The 21318-nt window shown below is 46.2% G+C and overlaps 1 protein-coding gene across 3 annotated transcripts in view; it reads left to right on the top strand.

Moving 5' to 3' along the window:
- Positions 1–3061: 3061 nt before the first annotated feature.
- LOC138740991 (G protein-activated inward rectifier potassium channel 4-like) overlaps positions 3062–21318 on the top strand; it is an 89966-nt gene continuing 71709 nt past the window's right edge. For all 3 annotated transcript variants that reach the window (XR_011343248.1, XM_069894402.1, XM_069894401.1), the window contains exon 1: positions 3062–3212. The gene's annotated coding sequence lies outside the window, so the exon portion shown is untranslated. The remainder of the gene's footprint in view (positions 3213–21318) is intronic.

Raw genomic sequence — 21318 nt, 5'->3', positions numbered from 1 at the left:
TCTCTTATCCTCTGCCTGGCATCTGCCACTCAACTGCTTATGTCTGTCATCCTTCACCTCTCCCTGATTTACCAATCCCCCAGTGGCCCTAGTAACCTGGCCTCATTACACGAACACCATTCCCCCACATTCTCCCACTACTATGACCCACTGAGTTCTTCCAGCAGAGTGTGTGTTGCTCCATGTTCCAGCACCTGCTCTCTAACGTGTCTCCAGATGAATTGCAACTGCAACAGTGAGAGAGGCTAGAGTAGAAATAGCAGGGGCCCTGGCAGAGGATTGGAGGTGAGCTCATGTTGTTCCATTGTTTAAAAAAGGCTTAGATTTAAGGAAATGTTTTCCTGCTGAAAAAAAAACAAACAAAACAGTACAAGGGACAAGGATTTACCTTGATCCTAAGAATCTCTGAAACTTTCTTAATATCTCTTATATATGATCATCTGGTAGATCTAAGACAAGCTGCATTAAAATCAAGAACATCTGGGAGTAGGATTTGAATCTTTCACTGTCCAGTGAGGTTTGGGCCTCCATTTTTAATTTGATTAACACAACTTCCTTTTGTGCAATTTAAAGTGGTCCACAGAGCACATACATCTAAAATTAACCTGTTTCGTTTCTATCCAGACATCAATCCTCTACATTGCAAATGTGAAATAGGTGATTCTTCTTTATGTTCTAGACCTGCCCTGACTTGATAAAATTTGGGGAAGATGTTTTACAAACACTATTGGTGATTCTTAAGTTCAAATTGGAACTTTGCCCTTTAATTGCTCTTTTCAGATCATTTCATGATGATGATGTTTTACAGACTCCAACTCAGAACTGAATTTTATCTTTTACTTGTTTGATGGCCAGTTGGGCAATTTTGATCAAATGAAAAGACACCTCTCTCTCTACACTCACAAACACACACACACACACACACACACACACACACACACACACACACACACACACACACACACACACACACACACACACACACACACACACACACACACACACACACACACACACACACACACACACACTGCCTAAGGGATATTATGTCCTGTTTAAATTTAGAAAAAAATTACATATCCTATCAAGGATTCAAATGTTTAATTCCAAAAGATGTGATTCATACATGTCAACGTTCAATCTTGCTTAGAGGAAGGGGTCTTGAATATTTTTTTTGGAGAGGGTTGTTGTTAAATCTTATTTTGTTGTTTTGTTTATGCTCTGGATTTCCTTATTATAACAATATTATATAATGCTTTTTTAAAAATTCTTTTTTCAAAATCTTGTAGTACATTGTATTGTACAATTGTTTATATTGTAAAATATAAATTAAAATATTGTAAAAGAACAAATTTAGACATACAGGACAATAACAGGTCATTTTGGCCCATGAGTTCATGCTGCCCAATTTACGTCCAATTAGCATACACCACTGGTACATTTCAAATGGTGGGAGGAAACTGGAGCCCCCGGGGAAAACCCACACAGACATGGGGAGAACATACAAACTCCTTACAGACAGTGTGGGATTCAAACCCAGTCCTGATCGCTGGCACTGTAAAGATGTTGTGCTAACCATTTCGCCAACCATACCGCCCCTATGAGTTTTTGCAGAGGATACCAGGAAAGTTGATGAAGGAAAGCCTATGGATGGTGTCTACATGAACTTTACTTAGGCTTTTGACAAGGTCCCACATGAAAAGTTAGTCAAGAAGGTTCAGATGCTTCAATGTTCATATGAGATATTAAATTGGATTTGAGATTTGGCTGTACAGGAGAAACCAGAGAGTGGCAGTGAACAATTGATTCCCAGGCAGTGTGCCTCAGGAATCCATGCTGAGACCATTATGTTTGTCATCTATATCAATGATCTGGATAATAATGTGATAAAGTTTGTAGATGACATAAAGATTGCAAGTTGTTGTGGACAGCAAGGAAGGGTTTCAAAGCTTGCAAAGGGATCTGGACCTGTAAGAAATGGGCTAAAAAATGGCAGATGGAATTTAATGCAGACAAGTGTGTGATGTTGCATTTTGGAAGGACAAACCAAGGTAAATGCTAGGCACTGAGGAGTGTTGTAGAACAGAAGGATCTGAAAATTCAGATACACAATTCCCTGAAAGTGGCATCACAGGTAGATAGGATTGTAAAGAGAGCTTTTGTCATATTAGCCTTCATAAATCAAAGTATTGAGTACAAGAGTTAGGATGTTATGGTAAAGTTTGTATAAGACATTGGTGAGGCCAAATTTAGAGAACGGTGTCCAGTTTAGTTGTCTAACTACAGGAAAGATAACAATAAGATAGAGAGAGTGCAGAGAAGATTTACTAGGAGGTTGCCTGGACTCCAGGAACTGAGTTACAGGCAAAGGGTAAACAGGTTAGGACTTAATTCCCTGAAGCGTAGAAGAATGAGGGGAGATTTGATCGAGGTATTTAAAATTATGAGAGGGATAGACAGAGTAAATGTCGATAGGCTTTTTCCACTAAGGGTAGGTGAGATACCAACCAGAAGACATGGGTTAAGGGTGAAAGGGGAAACGTTTAGGGGAACCTCTTTGCACAGAGAGTGGTGGGAGTGTGGAGTGAGCTGTCAGTTGAAGTGCTGAATGTGGGCTCAATTTTAACATTTAAGAAGAATTTGGACAGGATCTGTTCTGGGACCCTTGCTCTTTGTGATGAAGAAGCAGAAGGATAGGACAGATAGATAGATAGATAGATAGATAGATAGACAGATAGACAGACAGACAGACAGATATGATGGCAGGTAGATAGATAGACAGACAGACAGATAGATAGACAGACAGGTAGATAGATAGCTAGATAGACAGACAGGCAGGCAAGCAGATAGACAGACAGGGAGGTGGGCAGGTAGATAAGCAGACAGATAGGGAGGTGGATAGGTAGATAGATAAACACAGACAGATAAGTAGACAGACAGATAGATAGACCAATAGATAGATAGGTAGACTGATAGACAGGCAGACCGCGGATGAATAGAAGGCTGAGCAGTACCAGGAGTGTGTGTGTGTGTGCTGGAGGCTAAGCGCGAATGACTGAGCAGTGACGGGGCTGACGCAGACATCACTACGGCTCCGTCTCTCTCCCATTTAGGATTCGCTCCGTGTCCACTCCATCCATCTGAAGCTGTCGGGCAGCGGACGTCACCCAGCGACGCCATGGAGTGAGCACTGCCGGCCAAGCGAGTAAACGGTAAGTGGCTCCGGCCTGGAACGGAGTTGGGGGCTGCAGGTGAGCCCCGGGCCGCCGGGTGGGGGTGGTCCCGGGCCGTTGGGTGTCTCTACCTCAGGGGTGGGGGATCCCGGTTGGTCGAATACGCGTTGTCCGCCTGCGGGAGGGGACCCGGGGCGGGATATGCACCAGGGAGGGGGGGGGGGGTGGGGTGAGTAGAGGGACAGTTGGGGACGGGGAAGGGGAACGTGGGGGAGAAGGGTGAGGTGCGGGATGGTGGCTAGATGAGATGTAGGGAAGGTGGGGGATGCCGAGGAAGCGGAGAGGTGGGGGCGTGTGGGAAGGGGTGGCCGACTGATGCTGCATCTTGAGATCCCTCGGCCGCCGGGCTGCGGTCCCTCCCGGAGCTGTTCTGATCCGGTGCGGATGTTTGGCCGATGCGGGGGGCGCTGCGGAGTGTCGGTGGGGAGCGGGGTCCTGGGCTGGTGCGAGGTGAGGTGCGGGCGGGCGTCCCTCTGTCCTCACCGAGGATCAGGTCTCAGTACGAAAATCAAGGTGAAAGTCTCCCATCCGGTCCGATACTTGATGTTCCCTGTGACCGGGGCACGTTTCCCTCGGAGTAGGCGAGGTGTTGGGGAGTGAGTTCCACGCGCCCTGGCACTCCCGGGTGAATATCTCTCGCGCCCTGGCACTCCCGGGTGAATATCTCTCGCGCCCTGGCACTCCCGGGTGAATATCTCTCGCGCCCTGGCACTCCCGGGTGAATATCTCTCGCGCCCTGGCACTCCCGGGTGAATATCTCTCGCGCCCTGGCACTCCCGGGTGAATATCTCTCGCGCCCTGGCACTCCCGGGTGAATATCTCTCGCGCCCTGGCACTCCCGGGTGAATATCTCTCGCGCCCTGGCACTCCCGGGTGAATATCTCTCGCGCCCTGGCACTCCCGGGTGAATATCTCTCGCGCCCTGGCACTCCCGGGTGAATATCTCTCGCGCCCTGGTGCTCTCTCTGGTGAATATTCCACGCAGTGTCCCGGGTGAAGATTCATATTTAATGTCAGAGAACATACATGACATCACATACAACCTTGAGATTCTTTTTCCTGCGAGTGAGGCAGAATTTCCACTTCTTGATAGTGCAGAAAATAAACTGTACACCGCGTATACAGAAGACACACACTGTCCCTCCCGGGTGAATATCCCCCCCACTGTCTCTCCCGGGTGAATATCCCGCCCACTGTCCCTCCCGGGTGAATATCCCCCCCACTGTCCCTCCCGGGTGAATATCCCGCCCACTGTCCCTCCCGGGTGAATATCTCCTACCCCCTGACTCTCTCGGATGACTGTCCCACTTTGTGCCGGGAAGACTGCGACTTCCCGGGAGTTGAGCTGTTCCATCCCGCTCTGCAGACAGGACCAATACTCAGCAGGCCGGGCATGTTGGAGTGAGCGGAACGGGCTGACGTTTCTGCTCGATATTTTGTCAGAATTCGGAAAGGTTGCAGAGTGTAGACTTGTAGAAGGGTTCCGGCCAGAAAGGAGGACTGTCTGTTGGGATCTCCATAGATGCAGCGTGACCTGTCGAGTCTCTCCAGTATTTTGGGGTTCGGCACCAGACCCCCAACACCTCCAGTTCAGACCAAGCCTGGAAGGGCAAGGGGCAGGAGAAGGAGGGATGTTGACGGAAGTGTCCGCCGGGAGTGGGGAGGGGTAAATGAGAAAGGGGTGTCTGTGGGCCGAGGTGGAGAAGGGGAGCCCTGAATTGTCAAGAGAGAACGAGGAGAGGGAGGTGGAGGAGTCGAGTGGGGACACATAGAGGCTCGACTCTGGAATCAGCGGGGGAGAAAGAAAATCGCTGGAGCTGGAACCTTCATCAGGACTGAGAGTGGGGTCTGCGAGAGGCAGTGAATGTCCGGGCCCTAGTACTGGCGCGGACAGGTGAGGATGCGTCTGCCTCCATGCGGTGCCAGCACCACGATTCGTGTCACCAAATTCACCTGATTCCTTCCAATTCCTCGGGGGGGGGGGGTAGTTCTCCACAGACGGACACCCGATCATCTGTCTTGTCTTGAGGTGGGGTTTGGGGAAGATCCTCTCTCTCTCTCCGCCTCACTCGTCCAGCTCCATCGGGAGGTCAGAGCGGAGTGGACATGACGCCAGGGGAGAGCTCTGCCTTGTGTGACATGTCACACCTCTCACCGGCGCCGTGTTTCACCTCCCCCTGTCGTACCTCCACAATGCCCGAACCCCACAAATTGGACCACCCTCCACTCCCGCAGGCACTAAAGGCATGGACTAGAATTGTCCATTAAAAAATGTGTGAGTTTCTCTCCCTCTCTGTCCAGAGGCAGCCTGACCTGCTGAGTGTCCCCAGCATTTCCTAATGGTAGAGTTTAGGAGATGAACCAAACTCCCTCATCCCTGAATCGCCTCGCCCTGTGATGCTTGGGCTCCCCTGGCACGGGGGTTTCTCGGGACTGGGCCGAGCAGTAGCGGGATGGGGAATCCACCGTCTGCACTCTCCCTGCCTCCCAAACCACGGAAACCTGCGGGCAGTCGGAACCCACCCAAGACCCCACAATCCGACATGACCTTTCGCCTGGGCTGAATGCGGACCATTAATCCCGCTGATAAAGGGGTTATTGATGGCGCTTGGTAACGCCGGGCTGCCTGCACAATGAGATAAGTGCTATTAAATGTGATTATTCCGTATCTTTTCCGTCTGCCTGGTTCCCTGAACCCTGCGAATTCTCTCGGCAGAGCAGGCAGACATCTGCTGATCGCCCAGAGGTCATGTTAAATCGAACTCCCGCTCGCTGAGGCAGCACCGTTCCTCACTGCCGGGTTCCCTGGAACAGGACGTGGGTCGGGCGAAAGCTTTTTAACGCTCTCCCTCCCTCCCTCTGTTTGAAGCCCCTACGCCTGCTTCGCGATTCGACTCGTTTGCTTTGTTGGAGAAGCCAACGTGTTGATGAAATATCGACCTGCAGCCACTCCAGAGCCGAGCTGCCCGGGGAACTGGCGTCCCTCCCGCACCCAAGTCCGGGCCGGGCCGAACTGGCCTGACCGCGGGGCCGAGAAGGGCAGCCTGGAGCCGACCTTCCTTGCTCATCGCGGAGCTTACGTTGCTCCAAGGTGGAGCAAGCCCTACCTGTGTACCGACTTCCCTGTCGGACACCACGTTAGTGGCGTCTGAATGTCCCAAAGGCAGCGCGGAGACACTTGCCGGTGGTAGATCAAGGATCCCCTTCAGCACCGGGACGAGCCCTTGTCCCGTCGACCAGGAAAAGGTGTCAGTGTTCTGACCCTCTTGAGTGTTTGCAGAGGGGGTTGGGGCAGGTCAGCCGTTCCCTGGCGGGGTTGTCCTGAGACTGGCCACGGAAGTCACACGGGGTCCAGGGAGATCCGTCCGTTCCGACGCCAGGTCCTCTCCCGAGGTCTCCTTCATCCCCGTGTCCACCAGGACTTGTAAGACCGTCAGGGACTGGAGCAAATTCTGGGGACTTTTTTTATTTTTGGTTTTAATATCTATTTAAAACAAGGTGAACTGTAAGATTCAATTCGATTAAAGTCGCCTGTTCTTGCCACACCGGTAGGCAGTAGAGAACAGAGCTTTAATTTCATGGAATAGTACAACAGGGAAAGAGGCCATTTGTCTCGACTTGTCTGGATGGGCACCCTTCTGTATTCATCCCATCTCCCAGCATCTGGTCTGGGTGGGGTCCCTTCTGTACTTATCCCAGCACCTGGTCTGGGTGTGGTCCCTTCCCCATTTATCCCATCCTCCAGCACCTGGTCTGGGTGGGGACCCTTCTATATTCACCTCTTCTTGAAGCACCTGATCTGAGTGGGGACCCTTCTGTATTCATCCCATCTCCCAGCCCCTGGTCTGGGTGGGAACTCTTCTAATTTTATCCCATCTCCTAATCCCTGGTCATTGCCCAATTGATTCAAGTGTTTATTTGGAACCTTCCTACATGTTGTCAAGGACCAGTCCTATACAAATGCATAGTTCTTTGAAAGTGGTGACACAGGTAGGCAGGGTGGTGGAGCAGGCTTGTCTTTATTGGACAGGTCACTGAGTACAGCAGGTGGGGTGTGATGTTGCAGCTGTGCAAGGCATTGGTGAGATGGCCACTTCAGAAAAAAAAACATGATTACTAAGATTTAGCTCAACTTATCTAGGATGACTCACTTTGATTAACCTTGCTAAAAATTCTAATGTCTTTGCCAATATTTCAGTGTTTTCAAGGCTGTAGCGAACCAGAGGGAGTGAAGATTAGTGTGTCTTGTGACATTGTGCGTGGGATCCAACGTGTTTATTCACTGTCTGTGCCAGACTACAGTTATTCTTAAGCCATCTCTTTGAATTAGTCCTCTCTCCATTTCTTGACACTTACACCACACTCTGATTGGGCAGTTAGTGCAACACTTTTACAGCTGGACCAGAGTTTGGTTCCCGTGCTGTCTGTAAGGAGTTTGTGCATTCTCCCCACGTCTGCCTGGATTTTCTCTGCGGGCTCCGGTTTCCTCCCACCCTTCAAAATGTACTGGGGATGTCGATTAATGGGGTGTAATTTGGGCACCACGGAATCATGGGCCAAAATAGCCTGTTACCATGCTATATGTCTACATTTAAAATATTTACATTTAAAAATGTAACCAAGTGCCCGAATTTGATCCAGTAACAAAGTGGAAATAAGACGATAATTAACTTATAGGGAAGGTAAGAAGCAATGTGTGCTACTATCTCTGGGCCAGTGGGGTAGAGTATGTACAACGTGATGATGGCACCCAAAATGATATTGTGATGTCTGTGCCAACCTATTGCTTGTATCATCAGTGAGATACACTGCCTGCCTTCCATCACCCAGATATCCTTGAGTATTCAACAAATACATAGTACATTTATGATGCCCAATTCTAATGTCTTGATCACAATCTCTTTTTCTCTTTGCAAGTATATTTACCTGCATTTCTCTTGCTCACTCTCCCTATAATTTTATCTTTATTTGTGTGTGTCAGTGTATCTTGATGTGCGGTGTTGTCTCTATTTGTTTTGGGTCAGGGAGTGCTTCTTTCCAATTGTACTTTTTCTGTGCATCTCTTCCTCTCTTTCTCTTCATCTGTGTCTGTTTAGCATCTCTGTCTGGTCGTGAAACACACACACACACACACACACACACACACACACACACACACACACACACACACACTATCTGTGTTGACTCAATCTCACTTTGCCTCTTTTTCTGTCCTGCTGCACCCCTCTAACCCTCTTCCAACACTCCAGTCTCCCTTGTGTCTCAACCCCATCCTGCTCCACTCTCTTTTCCTCCCCATTCTTTCTTTCCCTCCTTCCCTCTTCTCGGCACCTCACCCTACACCACCTCACCCCATCCACCTTGCCATCCCGTCCTACGATCACTTCACTGGGGATCTTGGGATTCATGGAGACATGTTTTAAGGCAGGTACGGTTTCCTTCTGCCTCACTCCTGGACACATCATGCCCCATCTGGCAGTGGTGCATGTGGAGGCAGGATATGGGGAGCTGTGGTGGTGGGGGAGTAGTGACAGGGAGATGAGTGAGCAGCCACTTTCCTTTTGGGGTGCTGTTTCTGCACTGCTTTCTCGGTGGGCATTTTGTGGGGAGATGGGGCAGAAGCAAATTTGGCCCATTAATCCCAGGAGGAGCGCCCATCCTGTAAAATAAGATGCTCTGAATTATAAATCCGTGTTTGTGGTTAATGCTGTTATTATGTAATTGATCACATTGAGATTGTGGGATCTTGGTGAGTTTCTAGTATCAAAAGACGTGAGCACAAAGCTGGATGCATCAATCTCGATTCATTCGATTGTTAGCTGTCAGAACATTAATGGGCAAAACTAGCAGGAATCATGTCATGTGAGGAGAATCTGCTCACTGTCAACAAACCAGCCACCATGTGGGAAAAGATCTAGTAGACGGAATGTTCATGAGGTCATTTGCAGGCATCATATCCGAATTGTGTTGATAATGTCATAACTCATGGTAATTTTGTGAGGCAAGGATGAGGCTGTTCAGGCCATCGTATCCAATCTGCACCTGTAACCTCAAAAGGGCTGGTGTGAGGTGAGATGGAGGGCTATCCTCAAGACATCATCTGACTGAGTGTGGCATCAAAGAACCTGTATTGTGGGGAAAGGATTCATTTTTGGGTACAGCAGGCAAGTGAGTCCAGACACAGTGCAGTGCAACAAGACACGTGCTTTATTAACACAGTACACAGTAAAAAGGGCTGTGGGGCAGTCCCAAAGCAAACATAGTTAATCGGCTACAACACCTACACACAGGTTAAGCTAAACAGGTTCAAAAACATGCAGCTTCATGTGCACACTCACACACACACACACACACACACACACACACACACACACACACACACACACACACACACACACACACACACACACACACACACACACACACACACACACACGGGTTGAGGTTACTGGTTCGCACCCAACCTTGGAATCCCGACTGAGGGAAGGGGCTAAGCAACAAAGCAGTGTGCACAAACCCTCACCCAACTCAGGAGTAACGACCCGTGGGCAGGGGGTTCTGACTCCTGACAAGGTGCCCTAACTGGCTACCTACGGGGAAGAAACACAGCCCCTAACCCCAAGTAAATGGAGGACTGTGGGTACAATGCCGATATCTACTGGGTTGCCAGGATTGAACCCTGGTCAGCCTAAGGGTTGCTAGCCCCTTACCTGCATTCCCCTCCGGATGGGGTCCACCATGGCGACAATGATCCAAAATGAATGCAGGATGACCATATGGCAAAGAGAGTGCTCAGGTTTAAATATTCCGCTCTGCTGAGCAGGGGTCATGATGTACAGGGCCAGCCAATGACAGTGCATGCTCCAGCTGGTGCCTAAGGGATGATGGACAGTTCTGTGTGGCTTCCGATATCAGAGGAATGGTTACCTTGTCATCGTAACCGAGTCCAGGTAAAGCTGCTGGGGGAACTGGGGTTAAATGCTGTAACCAGTGAATCTATAGGCCCAGAATTGTGGGGCAGTGTCCAAGAACCAATTACCTTCAGCTACTACATCAGTCATCCCTGTCATATGTAAGATCTCAAGATAAGGAAGCAGAAGTAGGCCATTCAGCCCAAAGAAATCTACTCCACATCTCCACCCTGAATTAAACTGTCCTCACATCTAGTTCCAAATTCTGGCCTTTTCTCCATATCCCTTGATACCCTGACTAATTAGATACCTATCAATCTCCCCTTTAAACTCTCTCAATGATTGGGCCTCCATAGCTGGAGGTGGCAATGAATTCCACAAATCCACGACCTTCTGGCTAAAATAAAATTCTCCTCATCTCTGATTTAAATGGGTAGCTTCCAATTCTAAGACTGTGCCCTCTTGTCCTGGATTCACCCACCAAAAGAAACATCTTATTCACATCTACTTTGTTCATTCCTTTCAGTATTTGAAATGTTTCAATGAGATCCCCTCCTGCTCTTCTATACTCCAAAGGATGTTCACTGAACAATGTTCAATTCCTTACACTGGAGAATGGTGAGGAAATTTTATGACACAGTCAGCCAACTGCTAGAGCCATTGCCTCACAGCACCAGACCGGTTCAATCCTGACATGTTCTCCCCCACACCCGTGACCCTACTGCCTCCCCCACCCCACCCCACCTCAGCCCTGAGCACTTCCATTTCCTCCCACATTCCAAATATGTACCAATTGGTAGGTTCGTTGGCCACTGTAAACTGCTACTAGTGTGTAGGTGAATGGGAGAGTTGAGGAGAATGTGGGGAGAATGGGAGGCTGATGCTTGCTGTGTCACTCCTTATTCTCATTGCTCCTCTCCAGCCCACCCACCTTCTTCCCCTCTCGCCTGTATTCACCTGCCAGCTCACAACCCTCCCCCGCCCCCAAATTTTAATGGGGTTTTTGCCCTCTTCCCAGTCCCATTGAAGGGTGACGGCCCAAATTGTTAACTGTGTACTGCCTTCCAGGGATGCTGCCTGACCTGGTGAGTTTCTCTAGTACTTGGTGTGTTGCTGGAGAACCTCTTGTTGCTTTCCTTGAAGCAGAAAGTCTATGGAGACTTATGGAGGTGTTTCAGCTCATGGTTTGTTTGAGTAAATAAAAAGGTGAAGATTATGTCAAGGTTCTAATACAGCTGACACCATCACTGCTTGATCAACATGACCTTCCTGCCGAAGGCCTGGATTCTGGATTTGAGCCAGGATTCAGGCTCGAAGTACTTTTCCACTGGGGTCACAGAATTATCAAATATGAAAACAATCCCTTTCCCACCAACTTGGCCACACCAACCAGTTTGCTCCACTCTCTCTAAGCCCATCCTATCCACGTATCTGTCTGATTTTTCACTTAGATGTTGCAACGGCACCTGCCTCCACCACCTCCTCTGGCCATCTGCTCCGTACACTCACTGTCTTCCGTGTGTACAAAGTCACCCTTCAGGTTCCCATCTCTCCCCACTCACCTTAAACCTGTGCCACTGTGTTTTTATTTCCTCTGGTTGTCGATTTCCCGTACTCTGGACAAAAGACTCTCTGTGTTCACCCGATCCATTCCTCTTGTGATTTTATATGAGCTCTATAAAACAGCGGTTGGACCACTCTTGAATATTGAGTTCCGTTCTGGTACCTCATTATAGGAAGGATGTAGACACTATGGAGAGGGCGCAGAGGAGATTTACCAGGGTGTTGCTGGGATTGGAGAACATGTCTAATGATGCAAGGTTGGCAGAGCTGGGGCTTTTCTCTTTGGAGATATAAAGCATGAGAAGTAACAATGGAGATCTACAAGATTAGGGAAGGTTAGCTTTTTTTCAGTAGGTTTATATAGGTCAGCGCAATATTGTGAGCCAGAGGGCCTGTACTGTGCTGTAATGTTCTATGTTCCATCACCCTCCTGAGCTCCAAGCAATAAAGCCCTAACAAGTCAACTTCTCCCTGTAGCTCAGGCCTTCAAGTCCTGGTAAATCTTCTCTGCATCCTCTCCAGCTTAACAAAATCTTTCCAAAAGCAGAGGAACCAAACTGAACACAAAACTCCAACTGCAACGTGACTCCTAATTTCTATACCCAACATTCTGACTGATGAAGATCAATGTGCCAAAAGCCTTTTGGACCTACCTGTGATACCACTTTCAAGGTGCTATGCATCTGTACTCCTAGACACCTCCACAACCTTCCACTATCATCCTCTGCTTTCTTCCATGGTCAATCCATTCTGCTACCTCTCCTTGGATCCCATACTATCTATCCTTCCAGAACAGCCTACTGTGTCAAATACCTTGCTGAAATCTGTGCATACAATGTCTGTAGCTCTGCCCTCGTCAACCTTTTAGGTCACATCTTCTAAAAACTCATTTAGGTTTGTGAGACAAGTCCTCCCACTTACAAAACCATTGTGACTCTTCCTAATAAGCTTGGGATAATACTTGAAGCATGAATTTACCATGTTCTTGTCACCGATGATTTAACCAGCCTGTTGTTCTTTGGATTGTAAACATAGTCCCCCAACACCACTTGACTTCTAGAGTACTTCGACGTTAGGGATGTAAGCGCTCCAATGGATGTTGAGGATGGAGCGGAGACAACGCTGGTGGAAGCGTTCTAGGAGCCATAGGTGGTGCCGGTAGAGGACCCATGATTCGGAGCCGAACAGGAGTGTGGGTATGACAACGGCTCTGTATACGCTTATCTTTGTGAGGTTTTTCAGTTGGTTGTTTTTCCAGACTCTTTTGTGTAGTCTTCCAAAGGCGCTATTTGCCTTGGCGAGTCTGTTGTCTATCTCATTGTCGATCCTTGCATCTGATGAAATGGTGCAGCCGAGATAGGTAAACTGGTTGACCGTTTTGAATTTTGTGTGCCCGATGGAGATGTGGGGGGGCTGGTAATCATGGTGGGGAGCTGGCTGATGGAGGACCTCAGTTTTCTTCAGGCTGACTTCCAGGCCAAACATTTTGGCAGTTTCCGCAAAGCAGGACGTCAAGCGCTGAAGAGCTGGCTCTGAATGGGCAACTAAAGCGGCATCGTCTGCAAAGAGTAGTTCACGGACATACCTGCTCCAGCTCCCTCAACAGCCCCTAAGGCTAGAGCTGGTTGAGGTTCCCACCCTGGATGAGACATATAAGGCAATCGAACAACTGAAAAGTGGCAAAGCAGCAGGTATGGATGGAATCCCCCCAGAAGTCTGGAAGGCTGGCGGCAAAACTCTGCATGCCAAACTGCATGAGTTTTTCAAGCTTTGTTGGGACCAAGGTAAACTGCCTCAGGATCTTCGTGATGCCACCATCATCACCCTGTACAAAAACAGAGGCGAGAAATCAGACTGCTCAAACTACAGGGGAATCACGTTGCTCTCCATTGCAGGCAAAATCTTCGCTAGGATTCTACTAAATAGAATAATACCTAGTGTCGCCGAGAATATTCTCCCAGAATCACAGTGCGGCTTTCGCGCAAACAGAGGAACCACTGACATGGTCTTTGCCCTCAGACAGCTCCAAGAAAAGTGCAGAGAACAAAACAAAGGACTCTACATCACCTTTGTTGACCTCACCAAAGCCTTCGACACCGTGAGCAGGAAAGGGCTTTGGCAAATACTAGAGCGCATCGGATGTCCCCCAAAGTTCCTCAACATGATTATCCAACTGCACGAAAACCAACAAGGTCGGGTCAGATACAGCAATGAGCTCTCTGAACCCTTCTCCATTAACAATGGCGTGAAGCAAGGCTGTGTTCTCGCACCAACCCTCTTTTCAATCTTCTTCAGCATGATGCTGAACCAAGCCATGAAAGACCCCAACAATGAAGACGCTGTTTACATCCGGTACCGCACGGATGGCAGTCTCTTCAATCTGAGGCGCCTGCAAGCTCACACCAAGACACAAGAGAAACTTGTCCGTGAACTACTCTTTGTCCGGGTAGAGTGGTAGAGGTTGTCTAAATGGATTTTAGCAAGGCATTTGACAAGGTCCCCCATGAGGGACTCATCCAGAAAGTCATGAGGCATGGGACCAGTGGAACCTTGGCTGTGTAGATATATAATTGGTTTGCAGGAAGAAAGCAGAGAGTAGTAGTGGAAGGAGAGTATTCTGCTTGGAGGTGGAGATGGGTGACTAGTGGAGTGTCGTGAGGACCTGTTCTGGGACCCCTGCTCTTTGTGATTTTTATAAATGACCTGGATGAAGAGGCAAAAGAATAGGTCAGTAAGTTTATGGATGATATGAAGTTTGGAGGAGTTGTGGATGGAGCTGAAGGTTGTTGAAGGTTACAAGAGGATATAGACTGGATGCAAAGTTGGGCAGAAAAGTGGCAGATGGAGTTCAATTTGACTAATTGTGAGGTGATGTATTTAGGAACGACAAACCAGAAGGCTGAGTACAGGTTGGTTACTTAAGAGTGTGGATAAACAGAGGGACCTTGGGGTTCAAATTTATGCATCCCTCAAGGTCGCTGCATGGGTTGATAGGATAATTAAGAAGGCCTGTTTAATGCTGGGATTCATTAATAGGGAGATTGAATTCAGTAGAGAAGTCATGTTACAACTCTATAAATCTCTGGTGAGACCGCACTTAAGAGTATTGCATTCACCTTATTATAGGAAGGATGTGGAATCTATGGGGAGGATGCAGAGAAGATTTACCAGGATGCTGCCTGAATTGGGAAACATGTCTCATTAGGCAAGATTAGCAGAGTTGGGGCTTTTCTCTTTGGAGCGTAGAAGGATGAGACCTGATAGAGGTCTACAAGATTACGAGAGGCATAGATAGGGTAGAAAGCCAACACCAGCCAGGGCTGGATCAGCAAACACCAGAGGACATATGTACAAAGTGAAGGGAGGGAAGATGAGGGGAGACATCAGGGTAAGGTTTTTACCCAGAGTTGTGGGTGCCTGGAATGCCTTGCCAGGGATAGTGGTGGAGGCTGAAACATTGGGGACATTTAAGAGACCCTTAGACACATGGATGAAATAAATATAGAGGGTTATGGGGTAGGGAGGGTTTAGTACTTATTTAGGAAGGAATATATTGGTCAGCACAATATTGAGGGCTGAAGGGCATGTACTGTGTTGTTCTACATTTATCTACATCCTGCTGTAATCTACGACAACCTTCAACACTATCCACAATACCTCCAACCATCGTGTCATCTGCAAATTTATTGATCCATCTATCTCCATATTTGTCCCGGTCATTTATAAAACTCATCAAGTGCAGGGGTCCCAGAACAGATCCCTGCAGAACTCCACTGACTCCAGAGTAAATAAGTTCCATCTCCTATTACCCTCTGCTTTCTGCAGGCAATTCTGAATCCATACAGCCATGGTTCCATGGATTCCATACCTCATGACTTTTTGAATGAGTCTATTATAGGGGACCTTAACAACCTCCTTACTGAAATCTATGTACACCACATCTTCCACTTACCTTCATCAATTTATTTTGTTCCTTCCACAAAATGATCATGAGACATGACCTAGTCCTCACAAAGCCATACTGACTAGACTATCCCTGAGAAGACTATTCTTGTCTAAATTCTCATGCAGAGAATTTCATCATGCCATGACTTTGAGACAGTGATAAAATGTGAGGATCAGCTCCTGACCTACTAGTCATGGTGTTTACTGGCAACCTGCGTGCATTTTCTAGTCAATGCTGAACCCTCCCCAATATGCTTCTGCCCCATCTCCCATTTAGATTTTAAAAATTATAGCACAATAAGAGGCCATTTCAGCCCATGAGCTCGTGCCGTCCAATTACACCCAATTGATCTACAAACCCCATTGATGTTTTGAACAGTGGGATGAAACCTGAGCCCCTGGGGAAAACCCCGCACCGACTCTGAGAGAATGTACAAACTCCTTCCAGACAGTGCGGGATTCAAACCTCATTCGCTGGCGCTGTAACAGCGTTGCACTAACCACTACATTATCTGTGCCACCCATGCTCTAGTTTTTCAGCATCTGCACGTTTGCCATGTGTCAATAATGCTGACTCCTGACTTTCTCCCTGGTGTTTCGGTAAAGGTGTAAAGGGGACGTGGGGAATAAAATGGGATTAATGTGGGCTATGTTTAACCTCAGAGTGGGAAGGTCACCATTCGAGTAAATCGCTGATGTGATTACTCTTTCACATCACTCCTTCACTCTGCTTTTCAACTCTTTTATTATGAGCTGCCAGTTTCAAGAATTTGTTCACAACACCTCCAGATCTTTCTTCTTTCAAAACTTCAAGACCACAGCATTTAACTATATTCTTTCACTTGAATGATATGAAGATGCTAATATTTAATTCTAATATTTTTATTAATTAATTGAATTGAAATTCTCCAGCAGCCATGGTGGGCTTTGAATTTGCCGCTAGGGTCACTTGTCTAAGGCTTTGCTTTTTGCTACTTTATCCTGACTAGGATTCTGCTAATAGCAAGAGTCAAGTCAATAATTGGTTGGCTGGCTGAGGCTGTATCCTTGCCTCCTTTAATGGTTAGTTCCCACTCGCACATTGTGTTTCTGGGCCAACAGTGCCTCTACATGGGATCCACCTATTATGGTGCTTTGATGTGGTGTAACTCGGAGAATTATCAGCTGTTGTAAACTATTTTTCTGTCTAGTTCCACATCCAGTTCATATCCTTCCTTCCCTCTCCCATCCATGTACCTTCCAAATTTTTCTTGAATGTTAAAATTGAGCCTGCATTCATCACATCCTAATAAATCTTCTCTCCATCCTTTGTTATGATTTGTTCTGTTGGGTCTGACGTTGTTTGAGATGCTTGTTTTTTGTATGTTTTTATGAAATGTATGGTCATGCATTTTAGTTGAAGAAATAAAAAAGTCGACTATTTTCTAAATGGAGAGAGAATCAGAAGGCATAGGTCTTTCTTTTTATATGTTTATATTGAATTTAACATTTAAGCATAAATACAGAATTGACAATGACATAATAATCCATATATAACCATGAGTAACCACACACAAAAAATCCAAAAAAGTAGATAAAAATACATCAATAATAACTTATAAAACCTCAAAACTAATTCATTGAAATGATCCCATGTGACCACATTAAACCCATTTTTTGAAATATCTTGTATAAAACAAAGGGAAAGCTAAAAATGAATTTTAATGTACCCCTCCCTCTAATCAAGGTTACCTGATATAATTAATTTTAAAAAATCAATAATGTGGAACCACTGGTGACCCCTGGGGAACAGGCAATGAACCATTGGATCATAGAGTAATTGTTAATTCTTCCAATTATAACAAAAATTCTAAGAATGGTCCCCACAATTTCATAAATTGGAACTTTCTATCTTTAATATTATATCTAATTTTCTATCCACTTAAATAGGACATTACATATAACCACTGGGTATGAGAAGGGGATGAATGATCAGCATGGGGTTTAGGAATCCTCATGCGGATACTCTAAAGGATAACTTGCAGGTTGATTCAATAGTAAGGAAGCCAAATGCAATGGTAGCTTTAATTTTAAGAGGATTTGAATAGAGAAGCAAATACATAATGCTAAGGATTTACAAGGCATTGGTTAGACCACCTTTGGAGTATTGCGAGCAGTTTTAGGTCCTCTATCTAAGGAAGGATGTGCTGGCATGAAAGAGGGTCCACAGAAGTTTATGAGAATGACCCCAGGGATAAGAGGATTCGCATATGAGGAGTGTTTGATGACTTGGCCTGTACTCGCTGGACTTTAGAAGGATGAGGGGGGAATCTCATCAAAACATACTGAATGTTGAAAGGGCTGGATATGGTGGATGTGCAGAAAAGGTTTCCAGTAGTGGGAGAGTCTTGGAACAGAGTGCATTTTATTTTCGGCCCATGAACTTGTGCTGCCCAATTTACATCCAATTCACCTACAACCACCAGTACATATTAAAGGGTTGGAGGAAACCAGAGCTCCCATAGGGAGCCCACGCAGACACAGGTAGAATGTACAAACTCCTTGCAGAGAGCGTGGGATTTGAACCCCAGTCCTGATTGCTGGCGCTGCAACAATATTGTGCTAACTGCTACGTAAAACATGCCCCACCCCCCTCCATTTTAAAAGATATGAGGAGAAATTTCTTCAGCTGGTGGATGGGTGAATCTCTGGGTCTCATTGCCACAGGCGGCTGTGGAGGCCAAGTTATTGGGTGTATTAAAGAGATTGATAGGTTCTTGGCTAATAAGGGTCTCAAAGTTTATGGGAAGAAGGCAGAATAATGAGGTTGAAAGGAAGAACACATCAGCCAGGATCTGAATGGCAGGGCAGACTCAATGGGCTGAATGGCCTAATTCTGCTCCTGATTCTTATGGTTTAATGTTATTATAAAAGTTCCAATTGTTCCTCGTCTTGGATTACCAGTACTGTTGCATGTAAATTGTCAACTAGATATTATTCTGAACTGGAATAACTCACACATTTTCTAATCTGCATATATTTTCTGGTTGCTCATATTTATTTTAATACTTTATTTTAATTTTGTGATAAAAGAAGTATTAAGAATTAATCATTATAAACTCATAAAATAGGGAAAAAAGAATAATTGATACAGATTGTCCATGATTCCACATAACACCAACCTTCCTCCCTCTCCAAATAAAACCCCATGATAAAAAAGGGAAAGAGTAAATAGAAGAGAAAGAAAGTGAAAGTGAATGAAGAAAAAGAAAGAAAGAAAGAAAAAAAGGGAAAGGAGGAGGACCTTTCGGGGTCTAATCCGGAGCATCTAATTCTTTTTCTTGCCTAGATCTCAAATATGGGAAAGAACAAGGATGTAAAAAAAATCCCTCAAGAACAGAATCTTAAATATTCAACCCTGCGTGGTGCAAATATGGCTGCCATACCTGCAAAAATATATTGTATTTCTTCCTTCAGTTGTAGGTAATTTTCTCCAGGGGAACACAACTGTGCATTTCCACAATACATCGGGCTATGTCCAGAGGGGAATCAGACTTCCAAGTAACTGCAATACATTTCCTGCCCACCTGCCAATCCAACTTTACGAAATTCTTATTGCTACTCGGACAGCCTCACTTTGGGTCTTGCGTCCACTATATTTCCTAGAAGGATCAATTCTGGACTTTGTGGTAATTGTTTCCCAATAATCTGATCTAATAAAATTCCTAAATTTCCCAGAAGGATTTCACTTTAGAGTATGACCAAGGTAGAATGTAAAAAAATATCTGCTTCTTCCCCACATTGAAAACATATATCCAATATATTGGAATTTAATTTATGCAACATCTGTGGGGTAAAATATAGCAGATGCAAACAGTTGTATTGCACCAGTCTAGATCTTACATTAATTGTATTGGTCATGAAGTCCTGATATAAATCGGCCCAGTTCTTGTCATCAATACTAATATTCAAGTCTGATTCGCATCTTTGTTTTGATTGATTTAACTCCCGCTGGGGAGTGTCTGACTGAAGTAGTGAATACATTACTGATGCAAACTTCTTTGTGTTCTCCATTCAAATCCGAATCTCCTTTTCACTGCATTCTTGTAAAATCGTGGTCGGTTCTAATTCATCTCTGAAAAAAACTCTTAATTGAAAGTAACAGAAGATTGTATTATTATGAATATTATATTTATTTTTAATTCTTCACATGACATTAGTTGCCCTTGTACATAACAACCTTCTACCTATCTGATCCCCTTACAGGACCACGTATGTAGAATTCTATTATCTGTGGTTAAAGGGATTGATCTATTTTGAATCAAGGGTGTTTTAGGAGTTATTTTTCTTTTTGATCCAATGAAATTGTTCAATTTGTGCCAAACATTCAAAATATGTTTTATTAACAGTGCTTCCTTTCCAACAGAAATAGACAGTATCCCATTTGTACATAAAATATTCTGCTACCCTCTCTCCAACTTTGTGCAGTTCAATTTCCACCCACGACGGCTTGTCTCTTCCATCAAAGAGGGAAGCGACAAATTTCATCTGGGCCCCCTAATAGTAATATTTTAAATTTGGAAGTTTCAACCCACCCACCCATATGTCATTTCCAAGTTAGTCTTTCCATGCAGATTCTGGTTAACTTGTCTTTCCAGAGAAGCTTCCTAATTAGCTTTAATTACCAGCTTCTCTGGTAATGGTATCGGAAGAGTTTGAAAGAGGAATTGTATACGTTATAGGGGCCGGCGAACGGAGATGTGAACTGACCTGCAAAATGGCCAATGAGCGCAGCGATCATGCAGACCTGGGGGTGACATCAGCCGTTGTCCCAGGTGACCTCCACACGGTGGGAAGATGGGGATCTCTGACGGGAACGCCGGCCAACCCGAGGTCAGCGCTCCGATGATGCGGGTCCCTGATGTCAGCACCAGTACAATAAAGCAGTCTTTGATTTCAACCTCCACACTCATCATAACACGTACGCTACATTGGTGACCCCGACAGGACCTACCAGCATTTGGACCTGAAGATGATGGATCAAGTGGAACCAGTAACCATCCACATGTTCTCTCTCTCACAGTGACATGTGTGGCTGAGGCCCAGTTCCAGCTTCGCCACATCACCAACGACAACATTTGTTACTGCTACATCATGGATGCCCTCAATCAAGATACAGAGGCAAGGGTTGTAGATTTCCTACAGCAACCTCCGGAGATACGTGGCCCTCAAAGAGCTGTTAACCCTCACTTTTGGTCTCTCCCAGTGCAAACTTGCTGCAAGATTGCTGCATATGGACAGATTGGGGGACAGGGCTCCGTCCACCCTAATGAGCGGGATGCCCACTCTTACTGAGGACTACAAGCATTGCCTGCTCTTTGACCAGATCTTCCTGGAGAAGCTGCCCAAGGATATCCGACTCCTGCTCACAGATGAGGACTTCAGCGAACCTCGGAGGTTTGCAGCCCGGGTGGACATGCTCGAGAGCGAAAAAGGATGCCAGCACCACCACAGACCACATCAGCAAGCCCCACGAACAACCCCAAGTGAGATCAAGGCCAGCGGAGAGTCAAGTGAGAGTCAAACTATGCTTCTACCACCAGTGATGGGGTGTGGAAGCCCGTCGATGCCGCCCTCCCTGGGGGTTTTCGGAAAATGCTCTGGCTAACCATCATTGATAGCTGCTG

Source organism: Narcine bancroftii, chromosome 8 (assembly GCF_036971445.1).
Source record: "Narcine bancroftii isolate sNarBan1 chromosome 8, sNarBan1.hap1, whole genome shotgun sequence".
NCBI classification, from domain to species: Eukaryota; Metazoa; Chordata; class Chondrichthyes; order Torpediniformes; family Narcinidae; genus Narcine; species Narcine bancroftii.
This window is presented reverse-complemented; position numbering and strand designations above follow the sequence as displayed.